General features: G+C 48.0%; 1 protein-coding gene across 1 annotated transcript in view; it reads left to right on the top strand.

The window, feature by feature from the left end:
* XXYLT1 (xyloside xylosyltransferase 1) overlaps positions 1 to 12,553 on the top strand; it is a 160,792-nt gene that overhangs the window by 80,114 nt on the left and 68,125 nt on the right. The window lies entirely within an intron of this gene.

The raw sequence follows: 12,553 nt of genomic DNA, 5'->3' as shown, positions 1-12,553 counted from the left end.
CAGGATGGCAGGGCTGGGAGCGGTCTCAGAGAGCATCTGTTTCAAAGCCCTCGTCCTTACAGTATGGGACAATGGATGCCCAGAGGGGAAGTGGCTTGCCCACGGTTGGACACAGTGGCAAAGCCAGGCCTGTGAGCCAGCGCTCTGACCCAGTGCCCTGGCTACTCATACCTGCCTAAATCTCCAAGTTCACATTTCATTGAATAAGGTAGAGCCCATGGCATCACTTGTTTAAACAAAAACAAACATAGGGGAAAGAAAAGGGGGTCTAGTGTGGTCTCTGATATGCAGTTATCTCCCACTTGTTTCCTTATTTATGGAGGTAAGAATGGACAATGGCCCTCTAGCCTGGCACTGCTGGAGATTCCCTGGGCGGCTCGTGGCCACCCCGAGGTGTGGATGATGGACCTGAAGCCCCAGCATCAGCAGCTCCATCACTTCCCCCTCGTCCGGTTCCCTGCAGCAGGCAGCGCGGAGCCTGCCGGTCAGGGAAGAATTTGCACGGCACAACCTCCCCTAAGTGGGCGATCTCAGAAAGCTCTTCTTTATTGTAGAGTGCCAACAAATAAATGTAGAAGGAATGAAGGCATCAGAAAGTCACCATTTGGCAACAAACATGGTTGTCATTTATTTAGGCAAGAGTCATCAATGGGGACTAAAACAAGCAGGTAAAAATTCGTTAAGGAATAGGATCTTGTCACACGCTTGAGGTCTTTCCCCACAAAGGCTGTTGTTACAAAGAGAAAAATAGTAACTTTATGGTGATCAAAGTTAATGTCACTAGTAATGAGACAGACAGACACGATGAGCCTGCTGACGTGGTACAGGGAGAACGCAGCCTTGCTTCTTTGGTGCCCTGGTGATGATGCGTGGCCTGAACCTAATCATAAGGAGACATCGGGCGAACCCAAGGGAAAGACCTTCTACTACATAATGGGTCTGTGCTCCTCAAATCATCCCAGGTCATAGAGGATGAGGGAAGACCAAGGAATAATTACAGATTGAAGAGATGTGACAACTACATACAATCCTGGACCAGAAATTTTGTTTTTGTTTTTAGACAACTGTCAAATTCTGAATGGGACTATGGATGCAGTAGTATTGAGGTTTTCATGTTAATTGCCTGACTTTGATGTTGTGCTGTTGTTATGAAAGAGAGCGTCCTTGTTTCTTAGGAAGTGCATGCTGAAATATTTATGAATTAAAACCTTTTTTTCTTTTCTGGTTTCTTTTTTTTTTTTTTTTTTGCATTCAGCTGCAGTTCTGTCAATTTGGCATTGCATTTTATGTCTTTAATTAAGATTAAAATAGACAATTCAAATTTTATTTAATTAGAAGAATTAAATTAATGAATTAAATGAAATTAAAATTTAATTAAAATAGAGAAATCAATTAGTACTTAAGTGCAGTTTGATAGACAGATCTTTTCAATTATGGAATCTGTTATGGGAAAAAGTTAAAAAGGGAGTTTCTTGGTGGTAAAATATTTGGGGACCCCCTACTCCAGGGGAAGGCAAGTCTGTGTTTTGAATGAAAATTGGAGCCTGGATTTTCAGCACAGGGGCCAGTCCTGGAACTTCCCCTCCTTCCTGTGTAATTCTTGTCAGACTAATAGCAGGAGGGGCTCCTCTCAACCTCGGTAAACAGAGATGAGAGCCATGGAGCTTCGACTCTATCTTGAGGAGACAACCATAAAATGGGGACAATAAACCCTATTTGTGAGAATTAAATGAGGTAAAATATATAAAAGCACCTAACCCATTACCTGACCTATAGGTATATCCTCATTTTATAGATGAGGATAGATCATCTCTTTTTAACATGTAGTATGAAAATTAATAATGTAACATGACATTTTGTCCAGAGCCCTGGCTCAGGAGGCAGGAGATATAAGGGACATTTGACCACAGGCAAGTCAGTTCGCAAACTATCACAGGGTGACAGGTGTTGCCACTGAAAGATTAAAGCCATATTTTTTTTTCCCCTCCTGCTACAAAAAAGTAAGGGAATGAATGGGTAATTCTTCACATATAAGTCTCAGAGAGGTATTTCTGGATTCATAAAGTGAAAGGAACTGGTTTTTCTCCTTCAAAGTTGCTGTGGTGCGCATTTCTGAGCATAAGGAATGATGCGGGGCTACTCTTTCCTTGGCAGCCCCCCCCGCACCCCCGCCGTGGTCCCAGGGAAAAGTTAGGGGCCATGCCAGAGGGCAGGCTTCTTCCCCTCGTTGAGAAGCGGGCTGTTCTCTGATCCCACTTACCTTCTTGGGTGGGGATCTCAGTAGTACAGATCTCAGTCGCTCTCCTGGGTATAGTTTCTTGCACCTGTGCTTAGCTAGAGGAGGTTGAGGAGAACTGTGGCCTTGAGTCTGAGGGTAGTGGTGGGCTGCAAGGCACCGTTTTGGAGAAGGATGAATCTGCTAGGTGAGAGGAACTCAGACAGTTCAACCCCAGAATGAATGGTGGATTCATTGTTCACACCGGGGAGAACTGTTGCCAAAATACAAAAACCTTCAAATTGTAGACATGAAAGAGGTAGCCAAGGTGCTAGAACATTGGAAGCAAAACTGTCTGTGCTTGCTTAGGTGCTGGAGTTAGGGACCCACAGATAAGCATCCCTGTCTACCTCACAACCAGGCAGTGTGCCTGAAATTCATTCTCAGTGTCAGAGTGGAACAAGGTGTGGCCATGCAAGAGCTTTGCCATTAAAGGCAATTTCAGGAGATGCCAACTGTCTTTGTATGGGTGCCCCAAAGTGTAGGTATCCTGCTCATAGAACTCCCATGGGCATTACAGAAACAGTTTGGGGTTATCCTGCTCAGAGGGTCTGTAGCTCATTGGGATCTGGCCATCTTTGGTGTGATCCCCTTGTTAATGCCTGGATTCCAAGAGACACAGTGGGACACAAGTGCAGGGGGCAAGACGGGGAGCAAAGTGTGAGGCGGGGGATGGGGGCAGGAGTCCTTCAGGATGGCAGCCTGGGGCTGGCAGGCACAGACCTCATTGCCCCTAAACCAACTAGGGACAGAAGAGGGCTGAGCAAAGGTCCGGAGGGGGAGCAAACAGGAGTCCAGGCAGAAATACATCAGCGGCTCCACTGTAGCCCAGGGACTCTGGGAACAAGGAAAAGGGATCTGGATGTGGGTCAGATGGCGTGGACTCAATCCCTATTTTGCCATTATTGACCATGCGATCTTAGCAAAACTTAATCTCTTTGGGCCTCCATTTCTTTATCTGTAAAGTGGGTGTAATTAATACTTGCCTTCTCTGAAAGTACTGCTAATTAACTGCTCTATATCCACTTTCCTTTTTCATTTATAATGGAATCCTATTTATTTGGGGGTAGCATTATACCCATAAAAGAATGCATTTTACAGCTTTTCTTGTAGTTATGTGTGGCCATGTCATTAAATTTTGTGTAGTAAGATATAAGAAGAAATGTTAAGGACTTGAGGAAGAATGTTTAAGGGTTCTGCCTCATTGAGACAGGAAGGTGGGTGGGGTGCCCTTTCTCCTTCCTCCTTTCTCTTGCCTGGAATGCTGCCAAGTTGGCTGGAGCCCTGGTAGCTTTCTTGCACCATGAGGTATCTTGAGGATGGAAACCAGATCTAGGATAGCAGAGTGGAAAAACAGAAGAAGCTTGGACCCTTGATAAGTTCTTGAAGCAGCCATACCATCCCTGGATGGCTTAGCTGTGGTCTTGTGTGTGTTCAAACCATTGTTACTTGATATATACAGGTGAACCCAATCTACATGGATGCACGTGCCCCACTACAGCTATTGTAAGGATTAAATTAGCTAAAGCATGGGGAAGAAATTTATGGCTGGGAATACACTTGGAACATTGCAACATGCCATAAATATATAAAGATTTAGTCCTGTTACTGTCATTGTCAGTAAACAGAAGGGGTAGGCTGCAATGGACAGGTTCTGACAGGGTGCTGGGCCCATGGGCAGGAGCATGTGTCAGGCCACAGTGTGGGGATGAGGAGCTGCAGGCAACAGGATGAAACCTTTGCTAGGTTCCCTGATTTTCCACTGAATCCATAACGTAGCATGGGCCCAAATGCCAGTCAAGAGGGAGAGAGTGGTTAGAACATGTAGAGAGAAGGCACGTGAGATTAGAAACAAGAGCCCCCATAATTCTAATAAAGAACCTCAAAATGAGGCGTTTGGGAAGTTGCACTATGACAGTTTGGACAACCAGTGGTAGCTGTATTGTTATTTTCAGAAAACATTTGTTAATTCTGCCCAACGGCCGTTGCCTTCTCCACCTTCCACTCCCAGGGGTCTGTGAAAAAGCCTGTTTTGGTGAAGAGGAAAGACCAGTGTGACGAACCATTGTGAACAAAGTCAAAATGTGGTCTTGCTTTCAGTAGGAATGAGAACTGAAGCTTTTGGAGACAAAAAAAATAAGTCTATAGCAGATCCTAGAGAGATCTAAACTATGGAAAGGCCAGCAGGGCCCGTGGACGGCTATACCACAGAAACGGAAGACTGTCAGGTCTGTAGTTCCATTTTCTCTATATACTGAATTTCATAAATAAGTACATGAGCTATAACTTCATGCTGACAATAGAACTGAGAGGAAAATTTACACTGGGTGTTACATGTGTTGTCTTATATAAGTCCCAAAAGTTTTCCAGCCAAGTTCAAAATAAATTCTGTCCTATCTTAAAGTATATGATTTATACCTTGTCACAGAAGGTGCTAAGGACAAAGAAGGAAACTCATGTTACACTGTGGCTGAAGCAAAAACTGTGTCTTTTCTTGATAATTTGTTTTGTCCCCAAAACAGGAGCTAGGAGTTATAAACAGGAGCTAGGAGTTATGGCTGAGCCGCGATTAACGCTGTTTTCCATGCTCCATTTTGAGAGGGGGCGAGGAGGGCTATAAGAAAGAGTTTATTGTATAGTGCATATATAAAACTGACTGTGGCCATTAATTTCAACCTCCTGGCCCTGAAACCTTGTACCAGAGCTGCTAACAGGTTGCATAAATCACTCTTAGGAACTCCATTTCCTTTCCCTCCCCCTCCTTCCTCCGAGGTGGGGGCAGGCCGCTAATGTGGAAAACATAGATAATGTGGAAAACGGTGAGGCTTAGGCACTTCCTGTCTGAGCAGGGCCTGCAGAACTGGGCGCTGGTGTGTCCTGGCCGTGTCTGGCCGTCCAGGGGCCTGGAAGGCAGCACAGCGTGGTGACCAGCAAGCGCGGGCCTTTACAGCCTGGCACGTTTGAGTGGGATTATCAGCTCTGCCACTAGTGGCCACGTGATCTTGGTTATTATACTTCTTGATTTCCTCATTTGTCAAATGGAAATAATACTACTAATCTTGTAGAGCGTGTAGATGATTTAATGAGTATAATGGGTTGACACATGTTGGTTATTGTCATTAAAAACTCCCTTTCGACTTACTTTTGTGGCAATAAACTCCTTCTTTCAGAAGTTTCTCCGTCAGTCTTTGCTCAGTGAAAGGGAACCCAACAGTCTTCATGCTCCTTGGGGATGAGGGTCTTGAGGGAGGTGGTTATGGGATGTAGGGACCCCTTCTCTGCCTGTGGAAGTCCCAGTCACTGTGCAGAGGTGATCTGGAGCTGTTTGCTGTTTTCATGATGTGGAAACATTTCTTGTTTTTAAAGATAATGGGATTTTTTAAAAGGGACTTCAGAGGTCTCTGAAGGCTTTTCTCAGAATCTTGTGTGTGATGGATCGAGCGAACTAATCTGAGATTGCTCTTAACACCGACCCTTCCTTGCTCGGTTGTCTTAGATCAATTGCCAAAACTCTCTGAGCATCAGGTTCCCCATCTGAAAATGGGAGAGGCCAATGCCTACCTCGAGGAAGCATAATGAGGGTTCATTAGCTGAGTCAGTAAACACAAAGCCCTCTGCATGGGCCTGGGCCTGGCACACTGACATCCTCTCCCTGCTCCTAGAACTTTTGTCTGATCAGGCTGGAGGAGCCCGAGGAATCTGTGCCCAAGGCCTAGGGCTCTGTTCTTTTGTAACCCCCATTCACGTAGTTAGCCTGTTGCCCGGCAGCTGGGCCCTGCGCTTCAAAGAGAATGGGTAAGGGCACTTTGACAGACAGGGAAAGGCCCAGCGGGAAGCCCCCCAAGTTTCTGTTGGATGTGAGAAGCACCACAGCCAGTTCCAACCACGGATCCCCTCGGGGACACAGCTGTCTGTCACATGCTCGGACCCTCCAACAGGAGAAGCCAGTCTGGTACAGCTGGCGTGGCACAGGGGGACTGCCTGTCCCATGGGCCTCAAAACAGCTTCTCCAGGGTCACGAGCCTCTCACCATTAGAGGAAATCGCCACCCCTTTCACTTGCCCTTTGGCTCCCGCAGGCCAGAGGTGCTGCTGAACCGCAATTAAAAAGCACCAGAGTGTGATAAAGCAGGTGGCAGATAGCTGCGATATTTCCAAGTGGACAATGAGAAAATTAGCTCCCTTTCCAGGCAGCTGCTTCCAGGTCCTCAGCCTCATGACGCTGGAGTCACATAGCTTAGCGTTGTCATAATTTCCCCTTCTCCCCAAACCCTCTCCTGGTTGGTGGAAAGCTTGGGCTGATGTTCTGCGGTGAAAGCCCTCTGATGTCTTATAAATATTTATCTCTGGGAAGCTCTGAAGCTGTTTCAAAACAGAAAGAGAAGGCCCTTGCATGGCTAACCTGCCCTCTCGAAAAGCCTGTTTTGTTTCCCAGGATGGTAGCTCCGTGCTTACCTAAGCATATCTTTTCTTTTCATCGTCCTTGATTTATTCTGTTGCGTGTTGTTTTGTATGTGTTAAGATGTGTCTGCCAGGAATTGTTTCTGGGGATAAGAGAAGGGAGGGGAGAGGAAAGGGTACTCTTTTTTTTCTTTCCCCCTGGGATTTTTTTTTTTTAATTCCTTTTGCTGTTTGTTTTCGGGTATCATTAATTACTCACTCTGGGTTGTAATTCCACCCCTGGTCAGATGACATGCTTGTGGCTGGTTTAATTGGAAGCCGATGAGTTGTCCCAAGCCTGTTTCTGCAGGGGACTGTTGATTTGGGAATCTCCCAGCCGGTGCTAGGTTGTGAATGTGGCCTTCTCTGGTGCAGTCATGCAGAGGTATCGGCTGCCAGCCAGGCTGCAGCCCCGGCAGCAGAGGTAGGGGTTCTCAGCCCTGAAAACAATCCCCCGACAGTCAGGAAGTCCTGAGCACTGCTGCCAGGGCCGTGGCAGTGATAATGGTAATGGGGTCTTGAAAGCTGAACTGTTAGCTAGCACTTTTGATCTCACCCTTCATTTTCCAACTTGTTAGAGCTGAGTGGCACCATTTCTTTAGCCTGCAACGGGAGCATGAGAGGGTGAGGGTGAGCAGACACGTTCCTTTGTGAAGGTGATACCACATTTTTTTACTCTACCCCCTGGAGTTGAAGTTCAAATGGAAATATGTCTCAGGCCAGAAAGCCCACCTGGATTCTTAGTGTCTTTCCCCACTCTGGGTTGACGTACCTCAGTGGCTCCTCTCTCGTGGTCAAACATCCGTCAGTCCTGTGGTTAGGGGCTTCAGCCAGGACCCCTGAACCACCTTCTATACTCTGGAGGCAGCAATTCTTCCATTTCCTGAAATACTTCAAATCAACCTACCTGATCTCTTGCCAAACTGTTGTCCCCTATGAAAACCAGTGCTTCAACTGCTGACCCATGAGGTAGAAACTCTGGAAGCTCTTCTAGGTTCTGTTATCCACCAGGAGGCCAGGTTGGCCAGCATCAGGCAGTTGAGCTCATGCAAGGAGAACACTTGGCACAAGTGTGTTCCTCCAACACCAGGTGCCCACGCAGGACTTTTCCTAACACATGAGAAAGGTTCCTTCCACCTGAGAAAATGACATGAGTAAATAGTCATACTTCAGTTCTTGTTTTTGTGGTTTAAACAAATACATGAGAGGATTTATAAGTTTGAGGGGCTGGCTGGAGGGTTTAACTAATTGGATGCAACAGCAAACACTTTTCCAGGAACGAACAGATCTAACCAGAACAGGGAAGGGTTGATAGGGGAGTGGATGGTGAGTATTTTACCATGGGTCACTGTGAGTCTCACGCCAGGTACTGAGCTTGTGTCTCCATGGTGGCTCTTGGTCCTGAATGTTAAGTCTGGCTTCTGCCTCCCCTTGAGGTTAAAACAGCTCAAGGTGTGTTCTTAGAAGAATGTAAAGATCTGCTTGTTCTTTCATATCCATGCCTGATGTTGATGTGAGAATATGGAGAACACTGTTCTTTCCTAAAAGCTGGCTGTAAGGTGTGTGGCTCATGGAGGTCTCATTTCTTTTCTTTGACTACTACTTACTGGTCTTCAGGCTCACATTTTCATGGGATGGTATGCAGATACTCTATGAGCTAATTGTGTTGGGTGCCTGGTTAATCCCGTGCACAACCTTTGGGCCATTACACAATGTTTTCCATTCTCTAAGTGTTTATGGCCCATTTTGGGAGCAGGGAGGTGCGATGGCTATTATAATAAACTCAAGGGATTTAGAAGATGAGAGTTCTGGGATCAGCTTTGCCAGTTAGCTTGAGTGTGACCCCTGATGAGTCCCTCCTCTTCTTTGGTACTCAGTTTCCCCATCTGTAAAGTGGGGAGATTGCCCTCAGTTATTGCCAGGTTTTCTTTTCATATTTGCCATCTCAGATTATTCTATCCTCCATCTTTTTGTTGTCTTTTCTCAAGATTTGGACATGGTGGACATTCAGCCAGCCTTGGATACTGGCCATTCTTTTGAGTCTTGTGGATGTCTAGTCCTTCTTTTTCTCACACATTCTTTTATAGATTTCATTTTTTCCTTGCTTTGGGGACAATTCTCTCACTCATTTATTCCTTAGATTTCAGTGGTTCTACTGCTGTCATTTCAGCTGGTCACCAACTAGCATCTTATCCGGGCCATCACTGTGGTGTTACTTCCATGTATCTGTGATGCCTCTCAGTATTATGTAGACACCCCCTTCCCCCGATGCAGTTCCCACAGAGGGATGGCTAGCCACATCAAGGACCAGAGGCCAGAGGAAAAGATCCCTGTAAAAAAATCTCATCCTAATGAATTCCAGCATTCCTAGTAAGCATCTTTCTCCTCAACAGTGATATTTACAACTTGGCATCTTATTTCATAATTATATAAATGGATAACCTTCTGGACAGGTGCCCACACGATGGTGCAGGCTGCTCAGGGCAGGGCTGTCGACCTGTCTGAGTTGAAGGGAGTATCCTCCCACCTCTGCCTGAAAGGGCATGGCTGGGTCAGTTGGTCACATCAGTGTGAAAGGGTCACTTTGTGTTGGAGTCACTGCCTCTTTCCTTCCTCATCAGTTAACCTCGTTTGGTGAAGCCCCTCCTGAAAGATGTGTTAACATCTATAAGCAAACCTTTCCTGAAAGGAGCTTTAGGAAGGAGCAGTTGTAAATAATATAAAAGCATCTCAAATTCCCGTGTCTTAGGGCTATGTATGACCTTTCCGGGTTCATTCTTAGCCAGTCCCTAAAGGGCAGGGAAAGCGCTCAGGTTTATTGAAGGCGTATCAAGACGAGACTAAGGTTCTGCCAAAATGAAGGAGCTGGGTCTCATCTGGAGGGATCTCATGTCCCTGAGCTGTGCCCTCCCAGCTCGTTGCTATTCTCGAGAAGTGCTTTCTCTAGAAGGACAGGTACACACACAAGTAGCAGTGCGTGGACTCAAGCAGCCACATGGGGAGTGCAGAATAGGAAGCCACGACTTGTGCGGGGCCTGTCTAGGCGGGCCAGGGAAGGAGGCGTTCAGGCTGCTCATTGCAGAGTAAGTAGGGCTTGGACGGCCTTGAAAGACCAGAGAGTACACCTAGCAGGCGGTGGCTTTGATGAAGGATGTAACTGACAGACTGACTAAGTGAATGGCCTCTCCCACCATCAGGAGTATTTTTAACTATAGTGAAATTATCATAAATTCCTGAAATTTCCTTCCTTTAAATTCTGCTTTTGGCCAGCTTGTTGCCCTGCTCCAGAAGTCTTTCGTCTCTCAAGGTGTTTGGCACTTCTGTGTGCTCCTGGGGCCCCGCTCCCGGGGCCCTGGCGTGAGTGGCAGCCGAGCCCACATCTGCCTCCCTGGGGCTCCTCTCGGATCAGAAGCGGGGTGAGGGTACGCTGGAAGGAGCACGCCGGGCTTTCAAGTCAAGTGAGCCAAGGTTCACATCCCAGCGCCAGCGTTTCATTGTTGTGTGATCTTGGGCTATGGTTTTTAACCTCTCTAGGCCTCTGTTTCTTTATCCAAAAATGGAAATTACTCAACACACTGGGCAGAGAAATAAACTATTGCCGTTCAATGCTGGACACTTAAAAACCACTCAAGAAAAGGGAGCCTCCCTGTGGCCATTGTTGATGTGATGGGAAGTACCCTGTGGGGCCACAAAGATGAGAGCTCATTCTTTCACAGCCCTGTCAATGCCACAACACTGCCGCCACATCCTTGAGGCTGCCCCACCCCATGGCTGCACACCCTGTCCCCTACACTCCCTATCAGCGGACCCTGGGAGGGTGGTGCCTGCCCCGTTTCATTAGGGCTGTGCCTTACCTTGCGTAAGAGCTGCCTACACCCTAGATGGGGGAGGGTGGGGTGCAGGAAATGGACCAAAACAGAGAAATGGCCAGGCGGGCGTGTGCTGTGGGGAGTCCCCAGCCCCAGGTGGCTGACCCTGGATGGCCCATCATGACTTCTTAGTGGCTGCCAGTTTCATTCCTGGACGTTCTTTCCTGGTACACAGTGTCCTTCCCTAAGGCCTCCACTGGGTTCTTTCCCTCTGATCCCCAGGGCTGCCTCTGAGAGCAGCAGGCGCCGAGGCCCTGCCCCGTGGCCTGTCGCTGTTCCCGACCGCGCGGTCTAGGGCCGCTTTCCAGAGACCAGCAGAGTCACCGCAAGGGCTTCCCGACATCCGGACTCCCAGGTTATCAACTTTCCTGATTTCTGGGCCTTTGGTATTGTTATTGTTTTTAGTTGCAGGAAGGAAAGCTGTTGTTTTAATCCTCCTGTGTGGGGTGGGGTGGCGTGAAGCCAGGCGGGCGACAGGGGCCGCACTAGCCGGGGCAGACCCACTGCCCTGTGCCCTCTGCCCACGGGGGCCAGAGACACTGGCTCTGGTGCCCGCTCACCTTCCTCTGGCCTCAGCAGCTGCATTCTCATCTGCTCTGATTTTTTTTTTTTTTCCCAGAAAAGTCATGTAGAATGTTTCGTTTCTGCGTCACAAAGAAAAATAGAACAGGAACAAATGAATCAGTTTTTCTTGAATCGTAAGCTGTGATTTCTTCATAAACTAATTTAGAGAATGGCTGTTGAATTTCACAAACATTCCTGAGTGTTTACTGAATGCCAGACCCTGCATGAGGAGGGGATGGGGGCCAAGAAGTGCAAGACGGGGTCCCTGTCCTCAGAGGGCTTCCGCGGGGCGGCCTGTCCTCGGAGCGCCGTGCGCTCTGTGCTGGCAGGTGAGAAGAGACGGGTGAAGAGCGAAGGGGTGAGTCCCGGTGTCCTGGGGTGGGTGTGGGTGTCCTTCCCTTCTCTGGACCTCGGGCTTCAGGGCCCAGCCCAGACCTTGACTGCCTCGAGCCGCAGCGAGTTTCCTGTTCCCCAAAGTCTGGATGCCTGGAGCCTCTACAGCCTGGGAGGTGTTTCCCACACTCTTTCCTCTTCTCAGCGTCACAGCCTCACAGGGCACGTCACATCATGCTCATTTTAGCAAACAAAACAACTGAGGTTCAGAGACGTACGATAGCTTTCCCAGGCCAAGTCTTCTCCTGGGTCCCAAGTTGTTGCTCTCTCTCCCTCATTGTTTAGCTCATGCGCCCCCGTGAGATGCTCACAGGGTCCCTCTTCCATTTCATGGGTCTGCAGTAGCTTTTAGTCGCTGCTGCACTGTGTGTCTCTCTTTGAGGGCAGGGTCGGTAGGCCCTGGGGCCTGGCCCCTCTGGGCACTGACTCAGCAGGATCTCGGTCAGCCTTGGTTGGGTGAAAGGTGAGGGAATGAACTTCACCAGCGCCCCCCTCCTTCTCTTCACACCCCCAGGTCATCTAGGGGTGATGAAACAGGTAACTGTGAGACTGAATAATTAAGGCTCATTTTGTCTTTTTTAGGTAACTGGGTTCCTTCAGCTGTTTCCGTCTGGGCCAGCATCTTAACTTGACACGTTAAGTGGGTCATTCTACTGGGTCTGTAGAATGTCCTGACAAGGACCCAAGACCATAATGTGTTTACCTCTGTCTTCCGTGGATCACTTGCCACCTGTGCTCCAAAGAGGAAACACCTGGATGCCTTGAGTTGTATGTGGGTCGTCCACATCATGTATCATCCAAATCAGAGGCCTCTGAGAGTGAAAGAGTGCGCCATTAACAGTCATATCGGGACAATAGGCCTGCCCTGGAGCACATGGTCGCCTGGGATTAAACAAAATGGGTGTGTGCAGTTGGAGGGAGCGATAGGGGGCAGTTGTTCATGAGGATTTCTAGAGCAGAGGGAGCTGCTGGTGGTGTGAAAGGCCTTTGTTTCCAGGGGTGACTTCGCATCA

The sequence above is a fragment of the Lemur catta genome, chromosome 1, assembly GCF_020740605.2.
Source record: "Lemur catta isolate mLemCat1 chromosome 1, mLemCat1.pri, whole genome shotgun sequence".
Lineage (NCBI taxonomy): Eukaryota > Metazoa > Chordata > Mammalia > Primates > Lemuridae > Lemur > Lemur catta.
This window is presented reverse-complemented; position numbering and strand designations above follow the sequence as displayed.